Genomic DNA, 15723 nt, shown 5'->3' on the forward strand with positions numbered 1-15723 from the left:
TCCTACATCCCTGGTGTGGGCAGGTTTAAGCAAGGTTAAATTCACTCTAACCTGGATGTGAACCCAATATCTATGGTGACCTAGGCAAACACAGCAAGGCCAGTGTATAATGTTAGGAAGTGGTGGGGACTGTGGCATGGGAAGCACACACTCCACCCTAATGGGGCAGATGCTACTTAGCTTATTTTTAGTTGCCTTATGAGAAAGCAAGTATTGTCAGTGATGCTGAACCTTGGCTTTCCATGTGAAATTTCCTTATTTTTAAGACATAATGCAGTCCAATAAAACACATTCACACATTGATAGGCTGCCAGGTTTTGAGTTCTGAATTTGAGAATTCAAATGTCAAAACATTACTTGGGGGTTGGGGAGCTCAGGCATATAGTTCAAATGCTTGTGATGGCAGGTGTCTTGGCTTTTAGTATGATATAAAGAGGGAAAGAACTATTTATGGTCTTGTAGCTGATCAGTGGCACAGCTGGGATGCCAGGCCCATCTCTCAGCTCTCAAACCAGTGGTTCCTCTGCAGCACCTGCCAACTCTCAGTCACAGTTTAGGCCAGTGCATAAGACTAACCAGAAATAGCCTTCCACACTTCTGATTGGATTTGGAGGTTAAAGAGACAGGGTAAAAAAAAAGGATTGGATTTAGAGGGATTACATGATTGATTCAATGTAGTATTTCCTAAGCTACTGTGTAATTGAAATCATCTTTATAATGTGTTCACTTCTTCAGAAGTACTCAACCTTTGAGGGCCATCACCATTCCTGTACAAATTTAAAAAAAATGTGTTGTTTTTTTTTTTTTTTGGTATTACTTAGAATGAAAAAAAGTTAGCTATGATCTCCAATAATGCTAAAAATCTGAATAGTGTAGAGTAAAACTTTTTCCTTCACACTAATTCCAATGCAGAGATTCCTGGTTGAGTAGAATTTCTCCAAGATCTCAGGAACATAGACTCATTCCACCTTGGGACAGTACTATCCTCACATGTGGCCAGCAATGAGGAAGATTCACACCTGGGGGGCTTTTTGTCACGGTCAGCCTGGGAAAGGAATACATTACTTCTCCCACATTCCGCTAGCCAAAACTGGTTAAATGGCTCACACTTAGATGCAAGGAAGGTAGGAAATAAAACTTTCCTATGTTCCCAGGAATAAAAAAGAAATGGATTGGCAAGCATACAATATTATCTCTATGAAGGAACAATAAATAAATGGAAAAAAGGAGAAGCCAGCATAGTTTCACAAACATGATTTTTTTCCCATTGAAAACTTGGGATTGAATTATAAGGATCAAGTTATATTGCTGGGAACAGATTTATTACTGTAAACCATGCTCAGCAGCAGGCAAAATGCAAGAGGCAGAGGTTGAGGACATAGAAAGCTTCTGTTGGCTGCTTTCAGAAGGACATTCATAGGGATTGTTGGCCCAGACTTTGCTATGTGGTCCTCTGGAGGTTGACTAATGAAAATATTCCAGAACCTGAAAGGCCAACAAATCAGAGACACTTTCTATTTCTATCTCAGCTCCTTGTAGGGAGCAGGGTGTGGAAAAGTTGGCCATTTTCAGAGAATGAACCAATGTCTCCTTCCTGACATTCTCGATTTCTAAAGACACTACTCTGCCATACTGTGGGCTGGGGGTAGGAGTTGTCGGGGGTTTGTTTTACAATTACAAAATATCCCCCCACCAGTTTTTAGAGGATAAAGAAAAATTAGTTAAGAAGTAATGGAAATAAAATGCCCTTTATGCAAATATGATGACTATAACCAGAGGGAAAACATCAGACACACAGTGGTCTTTAATTAAAGAATAGAACAACTAAGCAGACTTGTACAAGAATATCGTCTTTGCAATTAATATTCAGATTAAGTCTTGAGACTCCAGACATATTCTAAATTGAAGTACTTCCTACAAAATTAAAATATCTGTAATTCAGCTTATCCTCAGAAATAGTAAACTGAATTTACTCTGACCTACCTCTAGGTCAGGATATTAGGCACATGATGAACATTTCTCCTCATTTCATTGTGTCTTGGTTCTCAGGCAGAAATTCTCTCAGTAATAGTCATCATCCAAGTGCTGAGAATTCTTAAATTCAGAATCAAGCATTAGAGAGCCTTTAGGAATCTGCTAGGGTGGCTGTAACAAGTACCACAGATTGTGTTGCTTAAACAACAGAAATTTACTTTCACAAGTCTGAAGTCCAAGGTCATGGTGTCAACAGGTTTAACTTCTTCTGAAGGCCTCTCTTTCTGGCTTATAGGTGGCTGCCTTCTCCCTGTGTCCTCACACATCTTCCCTCTATATGTTGGTGTGTCCAAATTTCCTCTTCTCTGAAGGACACCAGTTGTACTGGAATGGAGCCCATCCTAATGACTTCATTTTAATATAATTACTTTTTAAGACCATATTTCCAAATACAGTCGCATTCTGAGGTACTGGAGTTGGGGCTTCAACATGTGAATTTTGAGGGGACTTAATTCAGTCCATAACAGAGCCCTATTTTCCAAACTGTAGACAGTATTCTGTGAGTTTTCTGGGGGTGAGGAGAGAGTTAAAAGGTCAGACAGAAGCTGTGTGTATGTTATCTTCTTGAAGCTTCATTATAGATGACAATGCCTAGAGAAATTCCTTGGGTCCATTAGTTCTCTGAACGGATACAATGTCTATTAGCTAAAGTGAGTTTGAATTTGGTTTATTTTTGCTTGCTACTTGAAGAAAACTGGCCTGTTTACCCACTGTATCTATAGGGAGCTCTGACCCTAACACTTTCCTGTATTGACAAAGACATCTGTTGTTCACTCTCTTCAACCAGAACTCTGAAGTGTCTTATATCAGGGTTTTCTCTCAGGTGTCCCATCTGTCTCATCTGTCTCTCTTTCTTGAGGCTCTTTTCCACTCTTGTCCTAAGTTTCTTCCATAATATCTCTTTCCGTTATGCTTGGAGCAAGCATGACATCATTATAGAAACCTTTCCCTATTCAGACAACTGGGGATATCTTGAGAAAGGAAATTGGGGTGCTAGGGGCTTTGGGGAGGGCAGACACACAATGCAGTTATTTACAGACATAAACTATGCTCTCTTTCAAAATTTTGTTCCAAGTCATGAGAGATGACCCAATCATGCTGTCAGATAAAATCACACTTAATAGTAATATTTTTGGCACACAAATCACTGGAAAGTCAAATAGACAGACACTCATGCTGCCATTTGGTTCCTTTTCACCCCTATGTACTCTCTGCATCCTCTCAAAACCGTATTGGCTCTGCCAAATTGTCTTTGATTATGTGTGGAGGTGGGACGTTGGATGAAAATTTTGCGCTCATTATTATATCTTTGCAATGAGCTTTCACCCACTCCTTTCTGACTGGTGTTTCTGTTTTCTTGTTCAGAATTTGCTACTACCCTTTGCCTGTGGTGCTCAGACTTTATTTTCTTGCATTGACTCTCATTCTCTCAAACAACTTATTTTACACCCCTTAAGTATTTTGGACCAGACTGAAGCTCTCTGGTTCCCAAGATAGTTTACCTAACATCACTTATAGTAAGAACACTATTCCCATAGCTACTGAAAATTCCTGATGACTACTACTCATTCCATTGAAAAATGTATCACAGGGTCACTCTTTTACCTATATTCATTGTCAGCCTCATTGCTGCCTTTATACACATTATTCTGTTTTACCAATGAAGATACTGAGGATGAAAAGTTAACTAGGCCAAGGTCACACCATCAGTCCTGCACAAGTGGGAGGGCCCGTATCCAAACCCAAGGTGGTCTGTCTTTCAAGCCTATGTTTCTCTCTGCCGCTTGTCCCAGCTCGTGGATGGCAGACAAGGCCAACCTACCCCATCTACCAGTGGAAAAGATTCAGGCACTACTATGCCATCCAGCCCTTCCCGACTCCTGTAAGGGCTTTCAAGGGCCCCCAAGAATAACCTGGTCCTACTAAGAATGCATTTCTCCAAACCTCCTGAGTTTGGCAAAATTAGACAGAAGTTAAATTATTGAAGGGCAGGCTGTTGTTTTTAAGAATCCAAATGGTGAGCTGGCTCTTGTTTTCAGCAAGCTTAAGATTAATAAAGGGCAAATTGCAAGGCATATTTTACATGCCCCATTAAACTGGTGGGATTAAGTGTGCACGAAAAGTAATTGCCTTTTGATGTGAATAAAGCACAAAAAGCCCAGACAGAGGAAGCAAGCCCCTAATTTACGGCCCAATAGGAGACTTTCTCCGCAATTATCATCTTAATGTCGAAGAGCATAATATACAGTAACGCTAAAAGGTACACAACACAAAAGTCATTGCATCTTTTGACTCTTGTAGGAGGGCAAACTGTTCTCCCTTCTGGTCAGGCCCTGCTGCTTCTCCACAGTGTGACAGCATTCAGAGCAACAGAAGTCTGTCAGTCCTGGTAGCCTTGTTTGCTTTTTGATCCTTTCAGGAGGGGAAGCAGAGGGAATCCTGGACTGCTTTCTTGGCATCTCATTTCCAGGAAGGCATCCAGGTTCCCTTCTGAACAGATATGACTAATCATAGCCACGTATACCGATGTTTCCAATTACTTGGAAATCATAGTGGTAAGTCAGAGTCTTGTAAATGACTGAACACTTGGATTTCTCCCCCCACAGTCTTAATAACTTGAATTTGCCTGGAGAGATCCTAGGGGATTAGCGCAAAGGGATGAATAATAGCCCAAAGAAATCCTTTAAAAAGGAATAATCCCTGGAACATTTTAAAGTGCGGTAAGAACTCTATAAAAGGAAGTTCCTTGAGAAAGAAAAATCTGAAGGGTGAGATAAATTCAGTCAGCAAGATTTTACCAGAGTGTTGTTTGGGTTTCAATCATTGTTACTGGAAATTTCTCGTCCTTCGTAAAAATATAGCTGAAGTTATTAGCCATTATGTCATTGGACATTCCTTATCCAAGGATTTGGATAATAAATTTTCTGCTTAAATTTGTCCTCTCCTTTCCCCCCAGTCTCCCCAAAGCACTTTTTGACATAAAAATTAAAAGATTAAAGACACATTTACAGTCCAACAGTTTCAACATACTCAGTTCTGAGGCTTAGAAAGACCCACTTCTGTCAGATGGACTCTCATTCTTTTTTTTTATTCTCTTGAAATTAAACAATAATTTTCAGAACAAATAAAGTACTGCTGCATATGGGCTGGAAAAAGTATATGGGGCGTGCGGTATGATGTATACTAGTTTGGAAATAGAAACACTCTTTAACGTCTTATCTTGTACTGGGTCTAAAATCTATATACTGGCACAGCTTTAAGAAATCAACAGAGTACAAATATATTTTTTAATATTTTATTTATTTGAAAGAGAGAGAGAGAGAACACAAATAGGTAGAGTGACAGACAGAGGGAGAGGAAGAAGCAGGCTCCCACAGAGCAGAGAGCCTGATGAGGGGCTCCATCCCAGGAATTTAGGATCATGACCTGAGCTTAAAGCAAATGCCCAACTGACTGAGCCACTCAGGTGCCACCAGAGTCCAAATCTTAAATTCAATTTGTTAAGAATCTACTCTGCAGCAGAAGTCATGGAAATAAAAGGATTGGGATGGGCTCAAGATGTCACTTAATGTAGCCCCAACTAGAACCCTGGAGTCCTTTGATGCATCTTTGCCAAGAGCCTGCTCCTTTATGTCTGAACAATGCGTGCATCTCCACTCATTCTGTTTTGTGTTGCACCTGACTTTTATTGGTTTATTTTATAAGTTTCTTGATGGTGGGAGTCAAAGGCCATTGAGTCAAATGCCAAGTTTCCTGGCCAACTCAACTAATAATCTTGGAAATATTCTTCATGATTAATTATGGCAGGCAGAAGACTGGCCCTCTGTGATGTATACGTCCTCATCCTTAGAATCTGTGAATAGGGACATCTGGGTAGCTCAGCGGTTGAGCGTCTGCCTTCGGCTCAGGGTGTAATCCTGGGTTCCAGGATCCTTGGAGGGGGCCTGCTTCTCCCTCTGCCTGTGTCTCTGCCTCTCTCTGTCTATGTCTCTCGTGAATAAATAAATAAAATCTTAAAGAAAAAGAATCTGTAAATATTGTCTTATGTGGCAAAAGAGATCATGCTTATGTGATTCAGTAAACAATCTCTAGATTGGGAGATTGTTCTGAATTATCTGGATGGTCTCAATATAATCACAGGGATCCTAATAAGAGGGAAATAGGAAGGTTGAGTCAGAGAGAAGATATGATGATGGATGCAGAGATCAGAGGAGAGGTTTGCAGATGCTATGTGGTTGAGTTTGAGGGTAGAAGGGGGCTACTATCCCCAAAATGAAGAAGCTGGAAAAAGCCAGGAAATAGCTTTCCTTCTAGAGATTCCAGAAGAAACATAGCTGTGCTCTTTAACATGTTTCTGATGACCAACCTCTAGAGACCTCTAGTATAGCAATATAATAAATAAATTGTGTTAATATGTTACAATGACAATAGGAAATTGATAAAATAATCTTGTCCAGCCCAAGATTATTTTAAGTTTGGGCTGGCTACAAAGTCCTAGGTGAAGAGATAAAAATGAAGCCAATGGAGTGAAAATTATACTAACCAGAGGACATAGGTGAAATGTTTTTAGTTCTTCTCTAGAAACTTATTAGTATTTTAAAAATATTATTTGTCTCTTTTTCTTAACTGAGAATATAGAAAAGTTTTGGGTATTTGAATATTCTGGTTGAATCAGTCATTCTAGACTTTAGTATATTGTGTATGTATATATATATATATATACACAGAATATATACACACATATATAATATGTATCATATGTATGCATATACAAGTGAATACTAGGCAGGAAAAACCATATATCTACAAAACATTTAAAATTTCTAAGACTGAAAGTAAAAGTGGCAATGCCTCTTAAAATTCTAATGAGTATTGTTAAGTCATTTGCCATCTGTAACTATATATTATCAGACAGAAGATATGGATATAAAAATAATTCCCTCAGAAAATTGCTAGTTTACATTTCAAAGTATATCATTCAGTTAACAAAATTAATTATACCAAAATGATATATTATTTCACGTTTTTGTCAAAATCAGTTACATTAAGGAGAGCTGTTTACAAATGGATAAACTGTAGGGGGTGAGTTGGCAGCTACTGAAGGTGACAACTCTGAGCTGACCTTCAACATCTGAATGTGGTTAAGCTGAGATTTTTTATACATATTCAGCCTCACTGACAAGAAGATGTGAAATATGGAATAATCTGGAAACCTATGATTCAAAACCAGACTTGTGATTAGGCTTGTTTGCCTTGATACAATCTTTGAAGAAGAAACTACAAGGCAAAGACATTGATGACATGATGCTTTAAGTCATTACATAGGGCTGTTCTGCTTCAGTGGTCAAGAAGCTCATCTTAAACCTTATAATGTCCCTCTCATAATGTGAGGTAGGTAAGAATTTGAGAGAAGAAGAAATTATCCATAGAATGTGGAGTGACTGGTCTAAGGTTGTGCAGAGGCAGTAACCAGAAACCAGCCCCCCCTCCCACTTGTCCTTTCTGGCATATCATGATACCTCCAAGGAAAGAAATTCTGTTGATGCTCAAGATATCAAGTAGTATAATCTTGCCTGTCAAAAAGAAAGCATATATTAGAGAGATGACTTTGAAAGAAGGAAGAAAATCTTTTGCTTTTCTGCTTTCTGGTGCTCTCCTTCATAAGGAGACTGACTATCTTCCTTCCTTCACTTCGGAACATCTCTATGTTTCCTCCCCACCCCTAGTATCCACATTGTTTCCCTGCCTGGAATCTTCCAACACCGTATCTACCAGACCAGATTTCCCAGCTTCCAAAAACTAGTCCAGGTTAATCATCCTCTAGCAAGATTTCTCTGCTCTCTCCCTTCTCTGATTTCCTGAGGAGCCTATGCTTTGGATCACACCCTTTGGAAATTGTTGTAGCTTATTTGTGATGCAATCACCACTGGGGAACTGTCCCTGCCCACAGTGCATGGTAAAGGGGCAGGCCCAAGTAGTCATGGAGTGACAATCAGATTTCTTTCTTAGGAAGTTGGACTTGGAGGCTAGCATTGAGGTCAATCACGGGGAGAGGGTTCAGATGAAAACTCTTCTAGACTCAGTAGTGGCTAAGCCATACTTGGCTAACAGCAAAATAAAGAGATTGGGGGATGAAAGAGGGAGAGGAAATATTTTGAAGAGACAATAAGATATTCTATAAGAGAGAAGAAATCTGAGAAGTGAAGTTGTTGTGAGAGAAATGGAAAAACACTCTAAATTCCTGGTTGTCCACTGCCTACTTTAGTCTCTGCAGGCTCTCGCTACCCATCCTGCCCTTAGACGAAACTTCGACATCATACAGACTAGGTTTGCATCCCAGCTCCACCCTTTCCTATCCCTGCAAATGTAGACAAGTTTCTTAGTAATTATGCTCAGTTTTCTCATTTACAGAATGGGAATATTAATAGAACATGCCTCATAATTTGCTTATTTAGAGCAAATGAGAATTTAAATGAAGTGTTTAGCACAGTGCATGACTCATATTAAGCACTCAAAAATAGTAGCTACAACTATTGATATTTTTATTATGATTTTATCCACATCTCATCTCTGAACCTCTCTTTCACTTGTAGTGTCTTGTAGACTTCTTTTTCTTTCAACCAAAGTACTTGGTTGCAAGACACATGGACATGTGGATTTGTAGTGGCCTCTAAGTACTATACTTGCGTTTCTAGACAGTATTTTTTTTTTGTAAATGATTCAGTGGCAGATGCCGTGTTTCTAATTTCCCCGAAACCCTTGAACAGTTAAGGTGAAATTGCAGTGGATATCCTGCAATCAACATTGAATGGATATCCTGACATCAAGTAAACAATACCGTTTACAGAGTTTTCAAAAAACACTTGGTTAAAATTGACATGTGAGAATAATTCACGGTCTCTACCTTTCACCTTATGATTGTTTTTTTTTTTATCTGTAAGTGACAAATAGAATAACCATGATTTTATACATGAAATAATGTGTCTATAAAACTGGCTTTTAAAAAAAGATTGAGTAGTGGTTTGTTCAAAACAGTTGGAAAGGATAAGAAAACAATCCATTTATTTAAGTCTTACGTTGTATGTTATTTTGCGATAAGTAAATTTTCAGAAGCAGTTTTAAAAAATGATACCATCAAGAAAGCCTGACATAGAAATTAGGATGTAGTAAAGAAATAAGTAAATTACTAGGAATTTTGCTGATACCCTCGGTCCTTATTTGCTGACACTGGTGTCACATCCAATATTCATTGTTTCCGTTTCCCACTTATCCCAACAGAAAGAATGGCCTTAATCTGAGATAGAGTACCTGCTTCACCAACACTGTTGTTACTAAAAGACCTTAGTTTTAGGCCAGCCTCTCTAATTTTGGACCTAAAATCAAGACACTCCCTTCTGAAGACCCCTTTACTTAGAGCAGGATTTTTTCTCTTCAGCCTACCTAGTGTCATCTACAAGCCAGAAGCTAGGAGGAACCAATTAACTCAGCTTGGGAAGTGCCAAGTGAGACCATTCATCTCCAAAAACTGCCATCTTGACAGGCAAAACAATTCTAAGTGTATGGGCCTGTCTTCCTCATCCACCTTCCCTACTACCCTCAATCCACAATTGCCTGAAAGCACATACAGTTGGGGTCCTTGGTGTTAAATATAAAAAGCATAACTCACAACTATCCAAAAGGAGATACTCCTGAATAGATCAGGTATGGCTGGATCCAGATATTCAAATAATCTCTCCAGGGATCTCTTTCTTAGATTAACTCTATTTCCCTCCAGGTTGGATTTATTCTTCAGCAAGCCCCCACAAGTAGTGTCAAGAGGGCCACCAGCAAATCTAAGCATATGCTTAATCAACTTAACCCTCCAGTGAAAGACTAGAACTCTTCTTAGTAGCTCCAGAAAAAAAATCCATGAGATGACTCTCACCAGCCTGGTTTGGGATTGCATGTCCATATTTGAGCTCAAAGTCTAACCCTGACCTGCCAATCCCAGAGTGTGAGATCAAGTCTCCTGAAAGCATGTGGGCTAAGGCTAGGAGAACACTGGTTCCTGAAGACAAATCAGAGTGCTGCTCATGTGGGGGTGGGGGGGGGAGACAAAAACAAGGGTTCAATATGCCCTCTCCCACCCACTGCCCTTCCTCTTCCCTGACACTAACTTCATCTTGACGCTTGTTATCCCTCATTTACTTCTTGATCACTCAACTTCTTTTTCAATCTTCCTATTTTTTTTCTTTGCCTATATTTTCTTTTCTCCTGTCTCTCTGACTCCTTTGGTACTTGCTTCTTGGTTCTTAAATTTTTGCACCTATACCTTTCCATCATCTTTTCCTTCTTCCAAACAGTGGGAATTGAATCCCCTTCCGACTGCAGCCATCAGCTTCTTAATATACTATATACTTCAACTTTTTCTTTCTCATTTTGTTGGTCTTTACTATTTTTGATTGGTCTTCTTTGCTAAACTGGAAGCTCCATGAGTGGTGAAGAGATCATACCTTGGTCAATCACCACTGAATCACCAGAACCTTGCAGAACACCTGCCTTATAGGAGGGGACCAAATACTCTTTGTCCAATAAATAAATGAGTAATCCACTGAGAAAAGTTTATATGAATTTGACATCACACATTTTGCTTTCCAAGATATTCTCCTAATGAGCCCCAGAAGAGGAAAATGAGTGATTGGGATCAGGACCAATGAGTTCTTACAGCTATTCTAGTGAATTCATGATTTCAGAGGAAATAATAAATCAGCAAGCATCTTATGGAACTATAAATTTCTAAACAAATATGCGGATTGAGAAACCAAATGTGAGTTGACTGCTAAAGACTTGTTAGAAAAACACAGCTCTTCTGTATTGCCCCCATGCAAGTGCACATATATTATTCAGTGGGGTTCTATGTAAAATCAAGATATGTTTCTATTTACTAATTAACGTTTGGCAACAACTGGACATTAATGAGTTTGACCTGAAAACAGAGGCCAGGCAAAAGCAGTTCACAACATCCTGTACTTCAAGCAACACTTTCATCCAGGTATTTGCAAAGACGATTATTTCAAGTAGACTCAGTTTCTAAGTTCATTTTCATCTAATAAGACTTGAAAGTTTTCTGGTAAGTCACCCCTATAATTACAGGTATTTAGGCCACAGACTCTTAAATGTTACCTCTCTAGTCCCTCTACTGGACAAAACCAAGTACATAAAACCTGTGGTTCACTTAAAAATTAACCGAGCTTCTACAATATTTTGGATAAAATAAGTCTTGGGTTATTTCTTCTGCCCACCAGAAAGCTCACTTTACTTTTCCAGGGAGCGCTAAGGAGATGCAGCGACCTTGCAGGCCATGCATACACATGTGTGCAAGCTAGGATTAGTTATAAATATCTGAGCAAGGGGAAAAGCTAATTAGAATAGGCTTGCTGGCTCTGCAGTACTGTACAGTCTCCTTACATTCTTCCTAGCCCACGTGGTGGTCATAATCATGAAGCAACATACTGTGTAATGTCCTCATCAGTTGGTTTGGAGTAGAGCATTTAGAGACTGAGTTTTGAAAAGAAAAGAGAGAGAAAGAGGGAAAGAAATAACCTCTTTATATATATATATATATATATATATATATATATATATATATATGTGTGTGTGTTGTATGCATGTATATAATATACATATATATGACGTGTGTGTGTGCCTTAAGACTAGAAACTAACACTTGCTGTGATTTAGAAAGAAAGCTAGGGGTACCTGGGTACTGAGTCAGTCAAGCGTCTGGCTCTTGATTTCGACTCAGGTCATGATCTTGAGGTTGTGGGATCAGCCCGCATCAGGCTCTACACCAGGCTGTGTTCTCTGTGCTGGGCATGGAGATTCTCTTAAGATTCTCTCTCTCCTTCTCCCTCTGTCCCTCCCATGTGTACTCTCTTTCTATAAACAAATAAATAGCTAAAACACTTTGGATAAGAAAAGAATAAACCAATTATGCACCAATTTCCAACTTTCCTGATTAGACCAAAACCAAAATTAAGTTTTAAAAAAGGAAGTGAAGGAAATCCAGAAGACCTGGATTCAAGCTCCTGCTACACTACTGACTATACCTATTTTACTGAGCCTCAATGTCCTCATCTGGGAAAATGAGGTGGGGAGAATCCCATGAGAAATATTAGGAAATATTTAGTGAGCGTAATGTCCCATCCAAATCCTAGGAGTCCCCAAAGAAGGATGGGTTCAGAAAGCAGAAGATGCACTATCTTTGAAATAGAAATTTGTCATAAATAAGCACAGAACGTAAAGTTAAATTAAAATGTTGTAAGGTTTTTTGTGAACAACAGAGGCATATCTATATCTGTATCCAAATATCTGTATCTTTATCCAAAATTTATAACTGGAATTCACTACTCATATAAACTAGGCAACTAACTAAATGTAACATAACATATCATTTATAAAAGTAACAATGCTTGGCTTGTTGATTATGGCAGATCTCAAAGCTGATGATAAATCCCAGGGGGACTAAAAAAAAAAAAAAAAAAGAAACCAGGAGTTGTATAGATAAGATCACTTATTCTGGTAGAAAAAGCATTGAGATTCAGACCCAAAACAAAAATTCAAGTTTCAATGTTGTACCACCACTTACTTCCAGTAAAATTTCAGGCCAGTAGTTTAGCCTCTGAACTTGAATTTCTTGATCTGCAGAATCTTTGCTTACTTTAGTGCAAAGAGTATTTACAGGAAAGAAGGAAGAGCTTAATATGATAAGATCAAAAGCTCCAGATGATGGCAGAGAATGAAATTCAACCTGAGAATTCAGATGTTCCCAGGGAAGAAACTGGAACAGAGAAACTAAACCACAGATAAATAAAAAAGATGCTTGAAGAAGACATAGGAAAGTTGAAAAAAAAATTGAGTTACTGATGACACATGTCTATGATTTTAAAAGCACAGTTAATGTAAAGGGACCTACCTATTCACATACTGATAATTTTCTAAAATTCTGGATAATGGCAAATAAATGATACACATTTATTCATAGATCATATGTTAAAACATGTATTTAACATCATGGAAAATATGAATCTGGATTCAAACCTATCATATTGGATGGAAGACACAAATTATTTAAGTACATGTTTGCAAAATGTTTTTTTTAAATTTTTTTTGCAAAATGTTTTTAATAAAAGAATTTTGGGATGCCTGAGTGGCTCAGTGGTTGAGCGTCTGCCTTCAGCTCAGGGTGTGATCCTGGAGTCCCAGGATCTAGTCCCACATCGGCTCCCTGCATAGAGCCTGCTTCCCCTTCTGCCTGTGTCTCTGCCTCTCTCTCTCTCTCTCATGAATGGATAAATAAAATCTTTAAAAAATAATAAGAGATGGGATCCCTGGGTGGCGCAGCGGTTTGGCGCCTGCCTTTGGCCCAGGGCGCGATCCTGGAGACCCGGGATCGAATCCCACGTCGGGCTCCCGGTGCATGGAGCCTGCTTCTCTCTCTGCCTGTGTCTCTGCCTCTCTCTCTATCTCTCTGTGACTATCATAAATAAATAAAAAAAAATTAAAAATAATAATAATAAGAGATTTATAAAGGTAAAATTATGCTGTTAGCTGAAGTAAAAGTCAAAGCCATAAAAAGAAAGAAAGAAAGAGAGAAAGACCAGAACAAAGAGTATCTCCTTATATTGCTATGAAAGACAAGCATCTTGAGTCTTATGAGCACCCAAAGACCATCTTTAAATCAGTCAGTAAGGGCAAACAAACTTCACTGAATTCTCTATATTCCCAACTTATCACTATGTACTTTACATGGCTCCAAACACACCATAAAATGAAAACAAGTAGAAATCCTGTCCAAAATGAAAGAATACACAGAACTGAGAGTAATGCTAAGTGTTCTTACATGTGCTATTTCTTAATTGTCACAATAATTTTTGAGATATGGCTGAGCATGGGGGAGCGTGAGTGTAAACTGTATAAACACACCAATGTCTACTTTTTGGGATTCAACACAGTGGGGTAATAGGTACTAGGAGATCAAGTAGAACCCAAGTGTTAGTTTTATTGTTGGGCCAAGCCATTCCTAATGAACAAGACCTCATAGTTGGATGGAGGGCAAGGCTGGGAAATGAGGACAAGGTGAAAGTCTCTTCTCCTTGTTCTTTCACCTAATGTTGGGGGCCCATCTATAGCAAGTGCTGGGTCTGCAGAGTGGACTCTGACTTTCCCATTCAGCTCTGAGCAGAGCAGGCAGGCGCACCTTGCAGACTCACATAAAAGTGCACGCAACAACCCTCTTCATGCAATGGCCTTGTCCAATGTGCTTGTGGCTTGGCAGTAACAAATTCAGGTACAGGCCCCACTTCACCTTTGCCATGTTGTCCAGGGGAAGATAACATGACTAAGCAGTAACTTCCAATATGCTAAGTCAACACAAAGGTGAAGGATGACCCAATGCAGCTGAATTTTTCTGCTGTAGAGACAGATCCTCTCTTGGTAATGACAGGAAGTAGACAGAGAGCTAAATAAAAGACCTTTCCTAAGCATTTTGGATCAAGAAAAAAGGGGGAGAGGGACGCCTGGGTGGTTTAAGGTCGAGCATTTGCCTTCAGCTCAGGGTGTGATCCTGGGTCCGATGATTGGGTCCTACATCAAGCTTCCTGTGAGGAGCCTGCTTCTCCCTCTGTCTATGTCTCTGCCTCTCTCTCTCTCTCTCTCTGTGTCTCTCATGAATAAATGAATAAATAAATAAATCTGTAAAAAAAAAAAAGAAAGAAAAAAGGGGAAAGAAGGGAGAAAAGACCAAATTTCATTTCTTTGGAGACCAAAGTAGGAATGTGACCTAAAGAAGAGATGTCTTCTTAAAGAACCCACCAAAATCAGTAGAATTACTTACACTTTCCACAGCAGGAAACAGAAGCTGAGGACAATTATGTGATTTGTCCAAAGTAACATATCTTATAAGCTATGGTGTGCACAAGAGACAATTATAAAGCAAATCAAACCTAAACTGCTTGAAATTGACTAGAAGTAAGGAGTTTGAGGAAAAAAAATTAATCTGGGGTACGTTGAGTGGAAGGAAAATTTAAGCTGGCATTGAAGCCAAGATTAAAATAGAAGGTGCTATACAGTTAAGTTCAGCACGAATGAATGGGATGGATACCATGTCATTTAGAATGCTTCCAGGTAAGCAAATACCCCAAACACCTTGGAGCTATAGACACTCCAGAAAATTCAAGAGATAGAAATCTCAATGATCATAACAAATAAACAAATGGTAACTATTGACCATACAACTCAGTGAGGAGTTTAAAAAAGAACAGTAGAGATAAAGAGGCCCCGGCCATCCTCTGACACTGATCTATTTCACATTGAAGAAGTCACTGCGTATTTTTCCTTTAATTCTCTGTGTAAGACAAAATCAAGGTTTTCTTTCCTCAGGTGGGTCTGAGCTTCTCAGAGGCTCTTTATAGGACTGGCTAATCAGACCCACTGAAATGTGGAAATGATCTTTGTATAATTGGGAGACTCAAAGACATCAGAGCAAATGAGAAACAACAGAAAAAGAAAAGAAAATGAAAGAAGTGCTCTATTAAACTTCCCTCTATTACTTTATACATTGAAATAAAGGAATCCACTTAAAAATTTAACATACAAATGATAGTACCCTTTACAATAAAAAAAGCAGTCCCCGATATTGTCATGGGAGAA

General features: G+C 38.9%; 1 long non-coding RNA gene across 2 annotated transcripts in view; it reads right to left on the reverse strand.

Moving 5' to 3' along the window:
• LOC102152166 overlaps nucleotides 1-15723 on the reverse strand; it is a 74963-nt gene that overhangs the window by 22709 nt on the left and 36531 nt on the right. The gene's annotated exons all lie outside the window — the stretch shown is intronic.

Source organism: Canis lupus, chromosome 19, assembly GCF_011100685.1.
Source record: "Canis lupus familiaris isolate Mischka breed German Shepherd chromosome 19, alternate assembly UU_Cfam_GSD_1.0, whole genome shotgun sequence".
NCBI classification, from domain to species: Eukaryota; Metazoa; Chordata; class Mammalia; order Carnivora; family Canidae; genus Canis; species Canis lupus.